General features: G+C 44.3%; 1 protein-coding gene across 3 annotated transcripts in view; it reads left to right on the top strand.

Moving 5' to 3' along the window:
- Positions 1–13,056, top strand: part of MTOR (mechanistic target of rapamycin kinase) — a 162,218-nt gene that overhangs the window by 85,575 nt on the left and 63,587 nt on the right. The gene's annotated exons all lie outside the window — the stretch shown is intronic.

The following is a 13,056-nucleotide window of genomic DNA, read 5'->3' on the forward strand; positions in this document are numbered from 1 at the left end:
GTGTCAGAAGATAGGAAAACTCCGCAGTGCCAATTGTGGTTCTGGGATTGGTCACCCATGCTTCTGTCGGGTGTTAGGCAGGACAGAGAACAGGCCCATCCTTGGCCCGTGGCTCAAACTTGGAAAATATATTAAAATATAGAGAAAAAAAGAATCCCTATCACCTAATAAATCCATATCTACAGTCTCATTTCCCTCTTTCTATGCTGGTATGGTTTGCAATTTGAAATTATTCCTCCTCCATTTGTGTATGACTTTGTATCTAAAAAACATGAATATTGTAATTTTTCATGTACTATATATGAATGACACTGCTCTTTTGAAAACAAATGTGAAAAACATGGAATTTCAGCAAACATCCTTAAAATAAGCTTTTCACTGAGAATCTATACAAAGGTTCCTCTGTCCTTAAAACAGTAACTCTGTCTTTGGAACATACAATTGCCATTTCCATGTTATGGAGCCACTCAAGCAGTTACTTGTACTGTTGTAGTCAGCGTGGGTCCTTCCCATATAAGCCTGATGCCTGACAGCTCTCCTCCCATGCCATAATCCCCCAGAGCTCTTTTCCAGTCAGGGCTTCTAGCTCCTCAGGAAGTAATTTCTGTTCAGGCAGCTGGAGTTACTGAACAATTTTTTTTTTTCTCGGAATCAAAAAGCGGTAGAGGATCAGGTGGATCAGAGTTTGTTTTCTCACATCCCCAGCCTCCTTTGCCTGCTAAAGGGTAAGGATGTTACTGATACCCTTATAGCAACTTGGCATTTTAATCAAAAGATTCTGTTGAGAATTGGCGCTGTATGCCAGTCTCTGCTCTCTTTTTGCAAATGTCTAGCCAGGCTGGGCACCGCAGCCTTAGCTCCATAGCATTCATTTCACTAAGGAGAATCTGGCCCCAAATGTTAGCATCCTACAAGGTCTGCTAAAAAGGGGGATCTTCAAGTGGATCTCTGGCCATCAAATGACACTGAGCCTAAACCACATGCCACAGAAGTGCTTTGCACCATACAGTCATGTATAGCAGGGGTCCCTAATCCCCAGGCTGCAGACCTGTACTTGTCCATGGCCTGTTAGGAACAGGGCCACACAGCAGGAGGTGAGAGGCAGGTGAGCGAGCATTACCGCCCGCGCGCTCCACCTCCTGTCAGATCAGTGGCAGCATTAGATCCTTACAGGAGTGTGAACCCTGTTGTGAACTGCGCAACTGAGGGATCTAGGTTGCACGCTCCTTGTGAGAATCTTCAGTACTGCCTGAAGATCTGAGGTGGAACAGTTTCACCCTGAAACCATCCCCCATTCCCCACCCCCGCCCTGGTCCATGGAAAAACTGTGTTCCACGAAACCAGTCCCTGGTGCCAAAAAGATTGAAGACCACTGATGTATAGCATCCCGTGTGACCCTGCTGCCTTGGAACTCCCATATAACAGTGCAGCAGAGAAAGCACAAAAGCACAGTGGAACTTTGTGGAGTTCCATCCTGCTTCTGTTTATTCTTCCCAGTAGCTCACCCAAACAGGAAAGTGTTATGAATTGATTCTTCTATCTGGGCAGAAAATGAATTAATCATTCTTATTTGCACCTCATGTAACAGTCCCTTTTAGGAAAGGTAGGAGTAGTTCATAAGTTTGGATCGGAAGCATCTAGCCTTTAGCATGAGTGTCTGGTCTTTGACATTTATTTTCTGGAAACTTATTTCTAACATAAGGCAATACTTGAAGACAGAAGACAGAAGCTCTTGAATTGCATAAGCTACCCAAATGTCAATACTCACCCCCCTCCAGTTTTGAGGAAAAGTAGCTAATTAAGGATATTTCTCATGCCAGAAGATTATCTGTTTTCTAAAACATTCGCAACCTTATGATGTCCTAGATTCTGAATATCTAAATGAAGGAAAAATAAGTCCTTGTTTTGAGCACAGCTAAGCCAGTAGAGAAAACCATGAAGGATGTGGAGGACTAAAATGGCATTGCCTTCTCTGAAAGAGGCTTTTAAGCCCTTTTTCTGCCTTTCAGTGAGCAGAGTGACCATAAAAATGGGAATTAACTGAGAAAATCTGGAAAACCTGGGTTGGATACTATTTAGATTTTCCTTTTCTCCATTTTGCTGGTGTTGAAAGAGGGCTAGCTTGGTGCTCCTGGAAAAGATGTTTATGAAGATTAAGCTTATGTTCTTAATGAAAAATGTCAGTGAGGTTATACTCAAACTGGAGATTCTCAAAGAATCAGTGTGTTCGGGCCGCACTGCCATAGGCTGGCACCAAGGTAGTCTGAGTGTCACAGGGCAGGGGAGCACCTAGGGGTGGTCTCTCCTTCTGTCCAGAGAGGAGCATCAGATCTCATTTGCTTGAAAATACCCCATTGGAGAGACTGCTCCCCACTCTCAGCTTGTGGAATGAATACATCTCAAAAGAAGCTGCCTTGCTGTTAGTTTTAATTGTGTACCTCGAAGGAATATTTCACTTCTTCTGAAGTCTTTAAATGAATCACAGCCTGCCATACTCTATACAACCATTGAATCTCTGCCTTTCTTTTTCTTTCTTTCTTTCTTTCTTTCTTTCTTTCTTTCTTTTTTTTTTTTTTTTTTTTTTTGAGACGGAGTCTTACTCTGTTGTCCAGGCTGGAGTGCAGTGGTGCAATCTTGGCTCACTGCAAGCTCCTCCTTCCGGGTTCACGCCAATTCTCTTGCCTCAGCCTCCCAAGTAGTTGGGACTACAGGTACCTGCCACCACACCCAGCTAATTTTTTGTATTTTTAGTAGAGGCGGGGTTTCACCGTGTTAGCCAGGATAGTCTTGATCTCCTGATCTGGTGATCCACCCGCCTCGGCCTCCCAAAGTGCTGGGATTACAGGCATGAGTCACCACAACCGGCCAGATATCTGCCTTTCTGACACTCCATCCCATTCCTATCTCAACTGAAAGCCCAAGTCCATCACAGAAAATAATTACATCTTTTCCCTAAGCTTTCTAATTTGCCACTTCTACCAAAGAATGTGTCCTGAACCTATTAGAAGTCTTTTCTCTCAGGCCTTCTCTTGGAGGCCTGTTTTGTTTTGTTTTGTTTTGTTTTGTTTTGTTTTGTGACAGGGTTTCACTCTGTTCAGGCTGGAGTGCAATGGGGCAACCATGGCTCACTGCAGCCTCAACCTCCCAGTCTCAAGTGATCCTTCCACCTCAGCCTCCCGAGTAGCTGGGACTGCAGGTGTGCATCACCACACCCAGCTATCTTTTTTTCTTTCTTTTCTTTTCTTTTGTTTCTTTCCTTTTTTTTTTTTTTTTTTTTTTTTGTAGTGATGGGGGTCTCACTGTGTTGCCAGGGTCTTGAACTCCTGGGCTCAAGTGATCCTCCAGCCTCACCCTCTCAAAGTGCTAGGATTACAGGCATGAGCCAGCACACCTGGCCAGAGTCCATTTTAAATTATGGAATATACCAAAAAAAAAAGTCTCTCTCTGATTTCTGTCAGGACTTTATAGCTCTGTTAGCCACCATTCAAGTTGCGGAATCCAGTGATAATGCTGGCCCAGCGTCCAGCAGTCTAGACAGCTGAACTGACAGTGTGACATGTTAGGATGGGAGACACAGAGGACAAGGAGGGCCTCCCAGAGAAGTGATACCTAGGTTTTAAAGAAAAAGGAGGAAATAGCCAGGAAGGGGAGAGGAAGTTGTGAGCAAAGGTGCAGCTATGTGAAAGACTTGGACTAGTGGGAGAATGTAAGCATTCTTGGCCTAAGGGTCAAGGGGAAGAAGAATGGCAGCAGAAGCTAGAGGTGGAGGGGGGCCATGCCCAGGGAGCCCAGGTGAGGAGCGGGACTGATCCTCTGTAGACATGGGAAGGAATCCTAGAGGTTTTTCTCTCTTGTTCCATTGTTTTCCTGAGTTCCACCAGGAAACTGGCCTTTGTAATTGTCAAACAAGTTTTTTTTTTTTTTTTTAGAGACATAGTCTCATTCTGTTACCCACCCTGGAGTGCAGTAGTACAATCATATAGTTTGCTGAAGCCTGGAACTCATGAGCTGAAGCAGTCTTCCTGCCTGAGCATCCAAAGTAGCTGGGAATACAGGTGCACACCAACACGCCTGCCTGTTTTTTCAATTTTTTTGTAGAGACGGAGTCTCACTATGTTGAGGTTGGTGTGGAACTCCTGGCCTCAAGAGATCCTCTCATCTCAGCCTCCCAAAGTGCTAGGATTACGGGCTTGAGCCACCACACACAGCCTGAACAAGATTTTTTCACTGCAGATTAATGATTTAGAACGTGAGAATTTCTTAAAATTGTAATGCATTCATATTAAATACGCTGATGGGGTGATTTGGCATTAGGATTAAGGAGGTAGTACATGCAGTACTTGAGTTCTTAGGCCTAGAAGCAGACAAATCTGGATTCTAATCCCTCCCTAGCACTTGGTTGCTGTGTGGCCATGGGCAGATTACTTCTCTGAGTTTGCCAACCTGTGAAATGGAGATAAAAATCGAAACTGTCTCATGCCACAGAGTTTTCATGAGAATTAAAGTAAATAAAGCAAAGGGTTAAATAACTAAGGTATTTTGGGTTAAGGAAAATAAATTTGGAGGAGTTACACTCTACATACCAAGATTTATCATAAAGCTACAGTGAGTAAGGCAGTACAGTATTGACATAGGATGAACAAATGGAACAGAATTAAACGTCTGGAAACAGACCCACATATATAGAGATACTTACTTTATGTATGTATTTATTTATGTATTTATTCCTTTCCTGTCAAGCCATGTGATATAGACACTTGATATGTGACAAGGCAGCACCACAGAATGGTGAGGAAAGGACTGCTAAGTCAGCTCGATAGCCTTATGGGGGAAGAAAAATTTTTTTTTCCCCTCAGTCATCCTTTTTCTGAAAGAAAAGGCTGTTGATCATTACCTCACACCACACACAAAAGCTCAAGTCCAGGAGATTTAAATTCTTAAGTGTGAACAGTAAAACAATAAAACTTATAGAGGATAACATAGGAGATTAGGTGATTAGCTTCTTGAGATAAGCAAAGATTTCTTAAACAAGATACAAAAAACACCAGTCATAAAGGAAAGTATTAAGAAATGCAATAAAAGTAGTCATTCTATTCATTGGAAGACACAATGAAGAGAATGAAAAGGCAAGAAATATTTCTATTATCTTCAGTATTGTATATGTATTATAGCCAGAGTGTATAAAGAACTCTTATCAAACAATAAGGGGGAAAAAGGTAGCACAATTAAAAGACTGGTAAAAGAAGCCAGGTGCAGTGGCATGTACCTATAGTCTGAGCTACTCGGGAGGTTGAGGTGGAAGAATTGCTCGAGCCCAAGAATTGGAAACCAGCCTAAGCAACATAGACTCTGTCTCAAAAAGAAAAAAATAAAATATTGACAAAAGATGTGAACAGGCACTTAGTTCACAAAGATATCCAAAAGTCTTAGAAATATATGAAAAGCTACCCCATCTCATTAGTCATTATGGAAATAAAAATTTAAATCATAATAAAATGCCACTGCACACCAACCAGAAGGGCTGAAATGGAAAAGACCGAAAATAACAAATGTTGACAGAGATGTGAAGCAATTGGGCTTTTCATGTCCTATTGGTAGAAATGTAAATTGGTAAAGCCACGTTGGAAAACAATCTCAGTATCTTATAAAGCTGAACATATCCTTACATGTAACTCAACAATTCTGCTGTAGATATTTTCCAACAGAGATACAAGCACACATGCTCCAGAAGACATGGACAAGAGTGTCTGTGTAATACCCCTCGTAATAGCCAAACACTGAGAACAAGCCAAATGTTCATCTGCAGTAAGATAGATAAATGGTGGTGTACTCACACTGGGAAATACTGTTCAGCAATAGAAAGGAAAAGCTGTTGTGATGTGCAGCAGCCTGGGTGCATCTCACAAACATAATGTTGAATGTTTATATAATAAAGCTCAAAAAATGAGCAAACAACCCCATTGTGTTAGAAGTCAGAGTAGGGTTTACAAACCTCTGGGGACACAGAGGGGAGCAGTGATTGGGAGGGGGCTCAGTGCTTCTGAGCTGCTGGCAGTGAGTTGTGTTCTGTTTCTGGTCTGGGTGGTAGTTACAAAGGTGTCTTCACTTTATGATCATTCATCAGACTGTACACTTAGGTGTTATATTCTCCTATATGTATGTAACTTGAGTTAGGATGTTTGTGTAAAGATAGATAATGCACAAAGAACACTTGAACTAGTATCTGACACAGTCAGTGTCTAGCAAATATCAAGTAGTAGTAGTATACCAAGTAGTAGTACTGTATTATTTAGAACACAATTGTTGTCTCCTCGTAAAAGTCTTTGCCGACTACCCTAGTCTAACATAAATCCCCATGTTTTTTCTCTAAGCACTCTGTTCTCTTCATGGTATTTGCCACAAAAGCACTTATTTCAGTTTGTACCTTTTTTTTTTTTTTTTTTTTTTGAGACGGAGTTTTGCTCTTGTTGCCCAGGCTGGAGTGCAATGGTGCAATCTCAGCTCACTGCAACCTCCGCCTCCCGGGTTCAAGCAATTCTCCTGCCTCAGTCTCCTGAGTACCTGGGATTACAGGCATGCGTCACCATGCCTTACTAATTTTGTATTTTAGTAGAGACGGGGTTTCTCCGTGTTGGTCAGGCTGGTCTTGAACTCCCGACCTCAGGTGATCCACCTGCCTCGGCCTCCCAAAGTGCTGGGATTACAGGCGTGAGCCACCGCGCCCGGCCTCGGTTTGTACTTTTTTGTGTATCTACTTCTCTAAACGGTAAGCTCTGTGAATGCAAAGAATATATTTGTCTTATTTTCCACAGTACCTCTAGTATCTAGTACTTAGCATAAAGCCTAAGACAAAATACATACTAAATTAGAACTTGTCAAATGAAATGATGAATTCCAAACAGAAGGTTCTCTTGCCCCTAAATATCTATTATGGAGACTTATAGTCTCTTTCCATGGACGTTTCCAGTGTTTCACTGTGGTAAGGTCTTCATTGTAGGGCATCACATTCTGTACTGCACGGGGCCAGTTTTCCTTCTTTAGGTCTTAGTCATAGAATCAAAGAAAGTGAAAACTGGGAGAGGTGAGATCCTTTGTTTCAACCCTCTTTTTAATTTTTATTTTATTTGTTCATTTATTTTGAGATGGAGTCTCGCTCTGTCGCCCAGGCTTGAGTATAGTGGTGGGATCTCAGCTCAGTGCAACCTCTGCCTCCTGGATTCAAGCAGTTCTCCTGCCTCAGCCTCCCGAGTAGCTGGAATTACAGGTGCCCACCACTACATCCAGCTTCAACCCCATTTTTTAAATCAATAACTTGAGGTAGCTTCCTTATTGTATAATATATTGTATACATATTCCTAGACATCACCAGGCTGTGTCTCATCACTCTTTTTTACTTATGAAGACAATGAACAAGAGGACCACAGAGTATCTGGGATCAGGTTTTATCCCTCTCCTATTTATTCCAGAAGCCTGTGTAAATGACATATCTGATTACTTCAACCTGCACTGGCCCAAGGGGCCACATGCAACAACTAATGTTGACAAAATGAAGGAAGTAACATGTCCCCATAAAAACTGCCTTATTTCGGGTAGGCAAGGTGGCTCACCCCTGTAATCCCAGCACTTTGGGAGGCTAAGACGGGTGGATCACAAGGTCAAGATACTGAGACCATCCTGGCCAACACGGTGAAACCCTGTCTCTATTAAAAATACAAAAAATAGCTGGGTGTGGTGGCACACTCCTGTAGTCCCAGCTACTTGGGAGGCTGAGGCCAGAGAATCGCTTGAACACGGGAGGCGGAGGTTTCAGTGAGCCGAGATCGCACCACTGCACTCCAGCCTGGCGACAGAGCAAGACTCCGTCTCAAAAAAAAAAAAAAAAAAAAAAAAAAACTGCCTTATTTCTGGGCAGCCGTAGTCCCCATATTTTATCCCCAGTAACCTAACAAAGCTTATCTGTCCCCAAAGGGGAATCAAATGTCCATTATATTGCAATTTCAGTAAATCACCCTTAGCTAGAGACAAGACCTTGTCAGGGGTTGCAGGACAAGATCACATGTCCACCCCCCAAGCTGCTCTCTGAATTATAGAGCTTCTCTTTGGGTTAGACACCTCCACCCTGACTTAGGCACTACAAACTGGAAAACAGGCCTGGTCATTCTTTAAGAATGTTAGAGGATTTGTGCCAGTTATGCCTGAGCAACCAATTAATGGCAAGGGTGACTGAGTTTTACAGTCTGCAGGCAAGGGACTAAATGGCAAAGAAAATCCACTCTGTCTTAATTCTAAACACATGTTACCAAGGTGTCAATATTGTGTTGCTTGAAAGTATGAGTCCTGCTTTTACAGTTGTTTCCTGGCTTCCAGAAAAGGTATGCGGTCCTTTTCTTTTTCTGTACCTCTGCTGGGAGAAAAGGCAGTCAGTCCACAGAGGTGAGGTTTTGCTCACAGCAAAACACATTCCAGGTCGAGTGCAGTGGCTCACTCCTGTAATCCCAGCACTTTGGGAGGCCAAGACAGGAGGATTGCTTGAAGCCAGGAATTCAAGACCAGCCTGGGTAACATAGCAAGACCCTGTCTCTATAAAAAATTGAGTGGGGCATGATGGCATGCGTCTGTGGTCTCAGCTACTCAGGAGGCCAGGGCAGGAGGATCCCTTGAGTCCGGGAATTTGAGGCTGCAGTGAGCTATGATCACACCACTGTACTCCAGCGTGGGCAACAGAATAAGACCCTATCTCAAAACAAACAAAAAACCACATTCCAAACTTCTGGGTTCGTGCTGACTTCAGAAGGGCCAGTGTGCCTCTAGGAATCTGTGCCCTTTGTAGAAAAGCTCCACGCAGCAAAGAGTTGGAAAATAGAGCAAAAGTAGAAGCAGATTGTATCTTTTGCTGTAGCCCATCTTTTTTTTTTTTTTTTTTTTTAATTGCCTTTTAGATTCAGCCCGAGAGGCCAGATCTCTCACCAGTCATCAGTAGAGCATGCATTTACTTCCAGCTGCTGTCAAGACTTCCCACAGGGTCACTGTAATAGCTTGCCTTTGTAGAGTGTCTTACGAACCCCGGGGAAGGTTCTTCAGTGGAGAAACCTCGCCATCAGTGAGGAATTGTAAGAAGAGAAGAGTTCTGGGGTTTCTCCTAAAGCTGGCCAAAAAGACAGAGGGGCTTTTGTTACAAAACCAGACCCTTCTAAGTAAGGGGAAAAACTTGCTGTGTTTCAGTGGTATCCCTAAACTCATCTACAGAAGCTAGCTTATCCTTCGGACTACCTGCAGATTTAACGGAACTGCTCTTATGCTGACTTAGAGAAACTGCTTCTGGTTTTTATATAACACTGGGGGAGGGAAAGAAACTGCTGGCAGTTACACTGTGTCCCAGTGCTGTGAAACCTTGAATTATACGCTGCATCCCAATTTCAGAGATGTTAAGGTGTGAAAAAAATGTGTGTCTTAGAACTAATTAAATCTAGTAGGTGCTGGACTCTGTCTCATGGCCACCTCTGATTGTTCATCCAGTGACAATAGGATGTATCCAGTAGGGGCACCACTGGTCTCTCCAAACAGTTTTGTACTTTTCACTGGCTGTGAATCCTGGTAATCCAGTTATAGAGTGCCACAGTTCTCTTCCATAAGGCTTCCATTACCAAGAAGGTAGGCATGGTTTTTTCTTTTCCCTGAACCCAGAATGGGCATCATTATTCCTACACTGTGGCCCAGCCTAATAGAGTGGAAGACCAGTTCACATCTGCTTCTACAATTAAATGTGAAGAGTTAGAAGCTGCCAGATCACTAGGTGCCAGCTCGTTTAAGTTTTATTTCCCAACTTCATCCACATAGTGGACTGAGTCAGAGTTCTTGGACATTCAGAAGCCAAGAAATCAGGACTTTACCCAAAATATCAACTCAGTTTTGAGTCAAGAGGGATGAACATTAGCTTTGGAGTCACTCTATCAGCCTACCCCTTTTGTCCTTTTCCCCATCCTTTTCCTGACTGCTGCTTCTTTCTGATAGTCTCTCTCAAAGCTCTTCATTTCTCTCTGGATGTGAAGAAGCAGAAAGGGGGAGAAGAACCTGCAGGCATCACCAGAAAAGGAGCAGTGCTCATTGTTGTAGAATAAAAAGATAATGGCCAATTTGTCAAGAAGTGTTGACAAGAAAGATAAAGTTGAAAGTAATTAACTGGCTGACATGCTGGGAGCGATGTGCCTGCCAATAGCTCCCTAAATCAGCCAGAGCCTTGGAAATGTGACAGCCATTCATCATTTTTACAACACGCCTCTGACAGACTCCTCGGTTGCAAACCCAGCCAGCAAAAGTCGTGTGCTTTGACATTCTGGGGTTGTGCACCTCTCTCTGCCTTATTCTGGGTTGTGCTAAGGTACCTGGGCCCTACATCCAACCAGGAGATGCCAGGAGACGGTGAGTCAAATGGGCCAGCTTGCCAGCTCATCGCTGGGCAGTATTTCTCTCCGGGGCTGGGCACTAGGATTCCCAGAGCTGACTTTGTAAACTTCTGCAGGACAGTTCCCTTAGCATAGAGAGTGCTGAATGTGAGCTCATCAGCAGCACTCCTGGGGACCTGGTATCTAACAAGTGCTGCTGCTAACCAGCCATGGGATCTTTCAGTGGGAGGAAATGGGTATGCAGCCAGTAAAAGCAATTATGAAGACTGAATGGAGTGGAAATGTGAAAAGGCAGCATACAAAATTGTATATATGTTTTTATCACCAATATGTATAAAATATGCATTTATGCAGAATATGCACAGGTAAAAGTATCTTGGAAAGGTGATTATATTATAATCAATTTCTCCATTTTTTTCTGTTTAAAAAGTGATACTTCCGGCCGGGCGCGGTGGCTTACGCCTGTAATCCTAGCACTTTGGGAGGCCGAGGTGGGCGGATCACCTGAGGTCAATAGTTTGAGACCAGCCTGACAAACATGGAGAAACCCCATCTCTATTCAAAATACAAAATTAACCGGACGTGGTGGCGCATGCCTGTAATCCCAGCTGCTTGGGAGGCTGAGGCAGGAGAATCGCTTGAATCCAGGAAGCGGAGGTTGCAGTGAGCCGAAATCGTGCCATTGCACTCTAGCCTGGGCAACAGCAGCGCAACTCCCTCTCAAAAACAAAACAAAAAAAAAAACAACAAAAAAAAGTGATACTTCCACTCACCAATCTTGAAAAGATACTTTTTTGCACACGCGCCCCCTCCTCCCCATGCATTTCCTAATAACAACTGTTAACTATTCTACCCTCTTTATTCCAAGGGCTCACACCTTCTCACATACAGATTTAGCGTGTCCTTAGGTACTATTACAGACAAACCATTTAAACTGTGACCAGACAGAAAGAAGGATGAAGACATAGTAAGAATTATTGTTATTCTTGGGCCACTCTGAGCCTGAGACATCAGGAATCTTTTGTTTTGTTTTTGGAGACAGGGTCTCTCTCTGTCACCCAGTCTGGAGTGCAGTGGTGCAATTGTAGCCCACTGCAGCCTCACACTCATGGGCTCAAGCGTTCTTCCCGCCTTAGTCTCCCAAATAGCTGGGACTGCAGGCACAGATCACCTCACCCAGCTAATTTTTAACTTTTTTGTAGATTTGAAGTCTTGTCCGGGCTGGTCTTGAATTCCTGTCCTCAAGCAATCATCCTGTCTCAGCCTCCCAAGGTAGTGGGATTACAGGCATGAGCCACCGCGCCTAGCCAAGGAAACCTATTTTGACTGTCTGAAGCTGGCCACCTCTGTTGCACCAAACCTGTTTTATCTTGGTGCGTTAGGTCCCTACGAGCTCCAAGGGCACCAAATGCCCCAGCTTTGAAACCTTGTAACAGGCCAGCCTTCTCTTAATATGTAAAGTTCTTTTTCCTGAGTTCTGGCCCTGCCAGACCCAGAGGTTCTGTGTTCATCATCTGATTCTGGCTTTGTCTCCCTCACTCCCCTCCTGTCTGCGTTCTAGCAGCCCTCCCGGCCTTCTGCCCTTTCACTTTTCAGATGTTTTCATTTTGCCTCTGTCTGCATTGCTGTCCTTTCACCTCTAGATTAGTCTGTTCATTCTTGAGTTCCCCAGACCATTCTCCTGTTCCCAGATTCCCAAGGCAGCTTCCTGATAAAGACATCAGGGCCTAGCCAACCCCAGATCTTCCTGGCCCTAGAAGGAATCAGATTATTTGGTTTTTAATCCTGTGTTGGGCACAGAGCTAAGCCTCAGTGCTAGGAGAAGTGACAGGAGGATCTCAAGCAGTTACCACTATGTGAGAGAAACTGCTTGATACAGTGGTTAGGACCCAAAGCAGTGTTCAGGGTGGCCTCAGTGTGGCTGGTTAGGCCACTTCAGTCAGACCTGTCACAGCCCCATCAGCTGTGATGCATGTGTCACCAGCCTGGGGCCAGGGGAATTCAGAGAATTCTTATTTGACAGGAACCCAATGAAACGCAGACTGTAGTCTGCACTAGAAATAGACAGGAGAAAGAAGGCCCACGGGCATCTGGGAAGCCAGTGGGTGTGTTCTCATACATTCCTGATGGGAGCACTGGGGAAGCCTGAGTGTTCCCCCAGATGTGCCTGCAGATGCTCCTTGCTGCCTGAGGACTTTCTGACAGGCGCGGCCGTGTGTGGAAGAGTCTTGCATCACTTCGCTCTGAACAGCCCAGAGGTCACACGGCACCAAGGCTGAGGGATGAGGGCGATAACCAAGTGGGCCACGCAAGGAGGTACTACCAGGCCAAGTTACTGTGGACTCAACATCTGTCCAGAAGCCTGTGGAGCCATGACTGAGGACACTTCCAGAGACAGTGTTCTCCAGGTTTCTCTTCAGGTGGCAGGAAAGGCGTTTAGACTGCTTTGCTGTGGGTCAGCATTAAGTCCTTGAGCAGTTAATGACCCACGCTTTCGGTCAATCTCATCCTCCTCCAATAACAGGCAGTGAGGGGGCTGGGCACAGTGGCTCATGCCTGTAATCCCAGCACTTTGGGTGGCTGAGGCAGTTAGATCATTTGAGGTCAGGAGTTCAAGACCAGCCTGGCCGACATGGTGAAAACACGTCTCTAT

This window comes from Rhinopithecus roxellana, chromosome 12 (genome assembly GCF_007565055.1).
Source record: "Rhinopithecus roxellana isolate Shanxi Qingling chromosome 12, ASM756505v1, whole genome shotgun sequence".
NCBI classification, from domain to species: Eukaryota; Metazoa; Chordata; class Mammalia; order Primates; family Cercopithecidae; genus Rhinopithecus; species Rhinopithecus roxellana.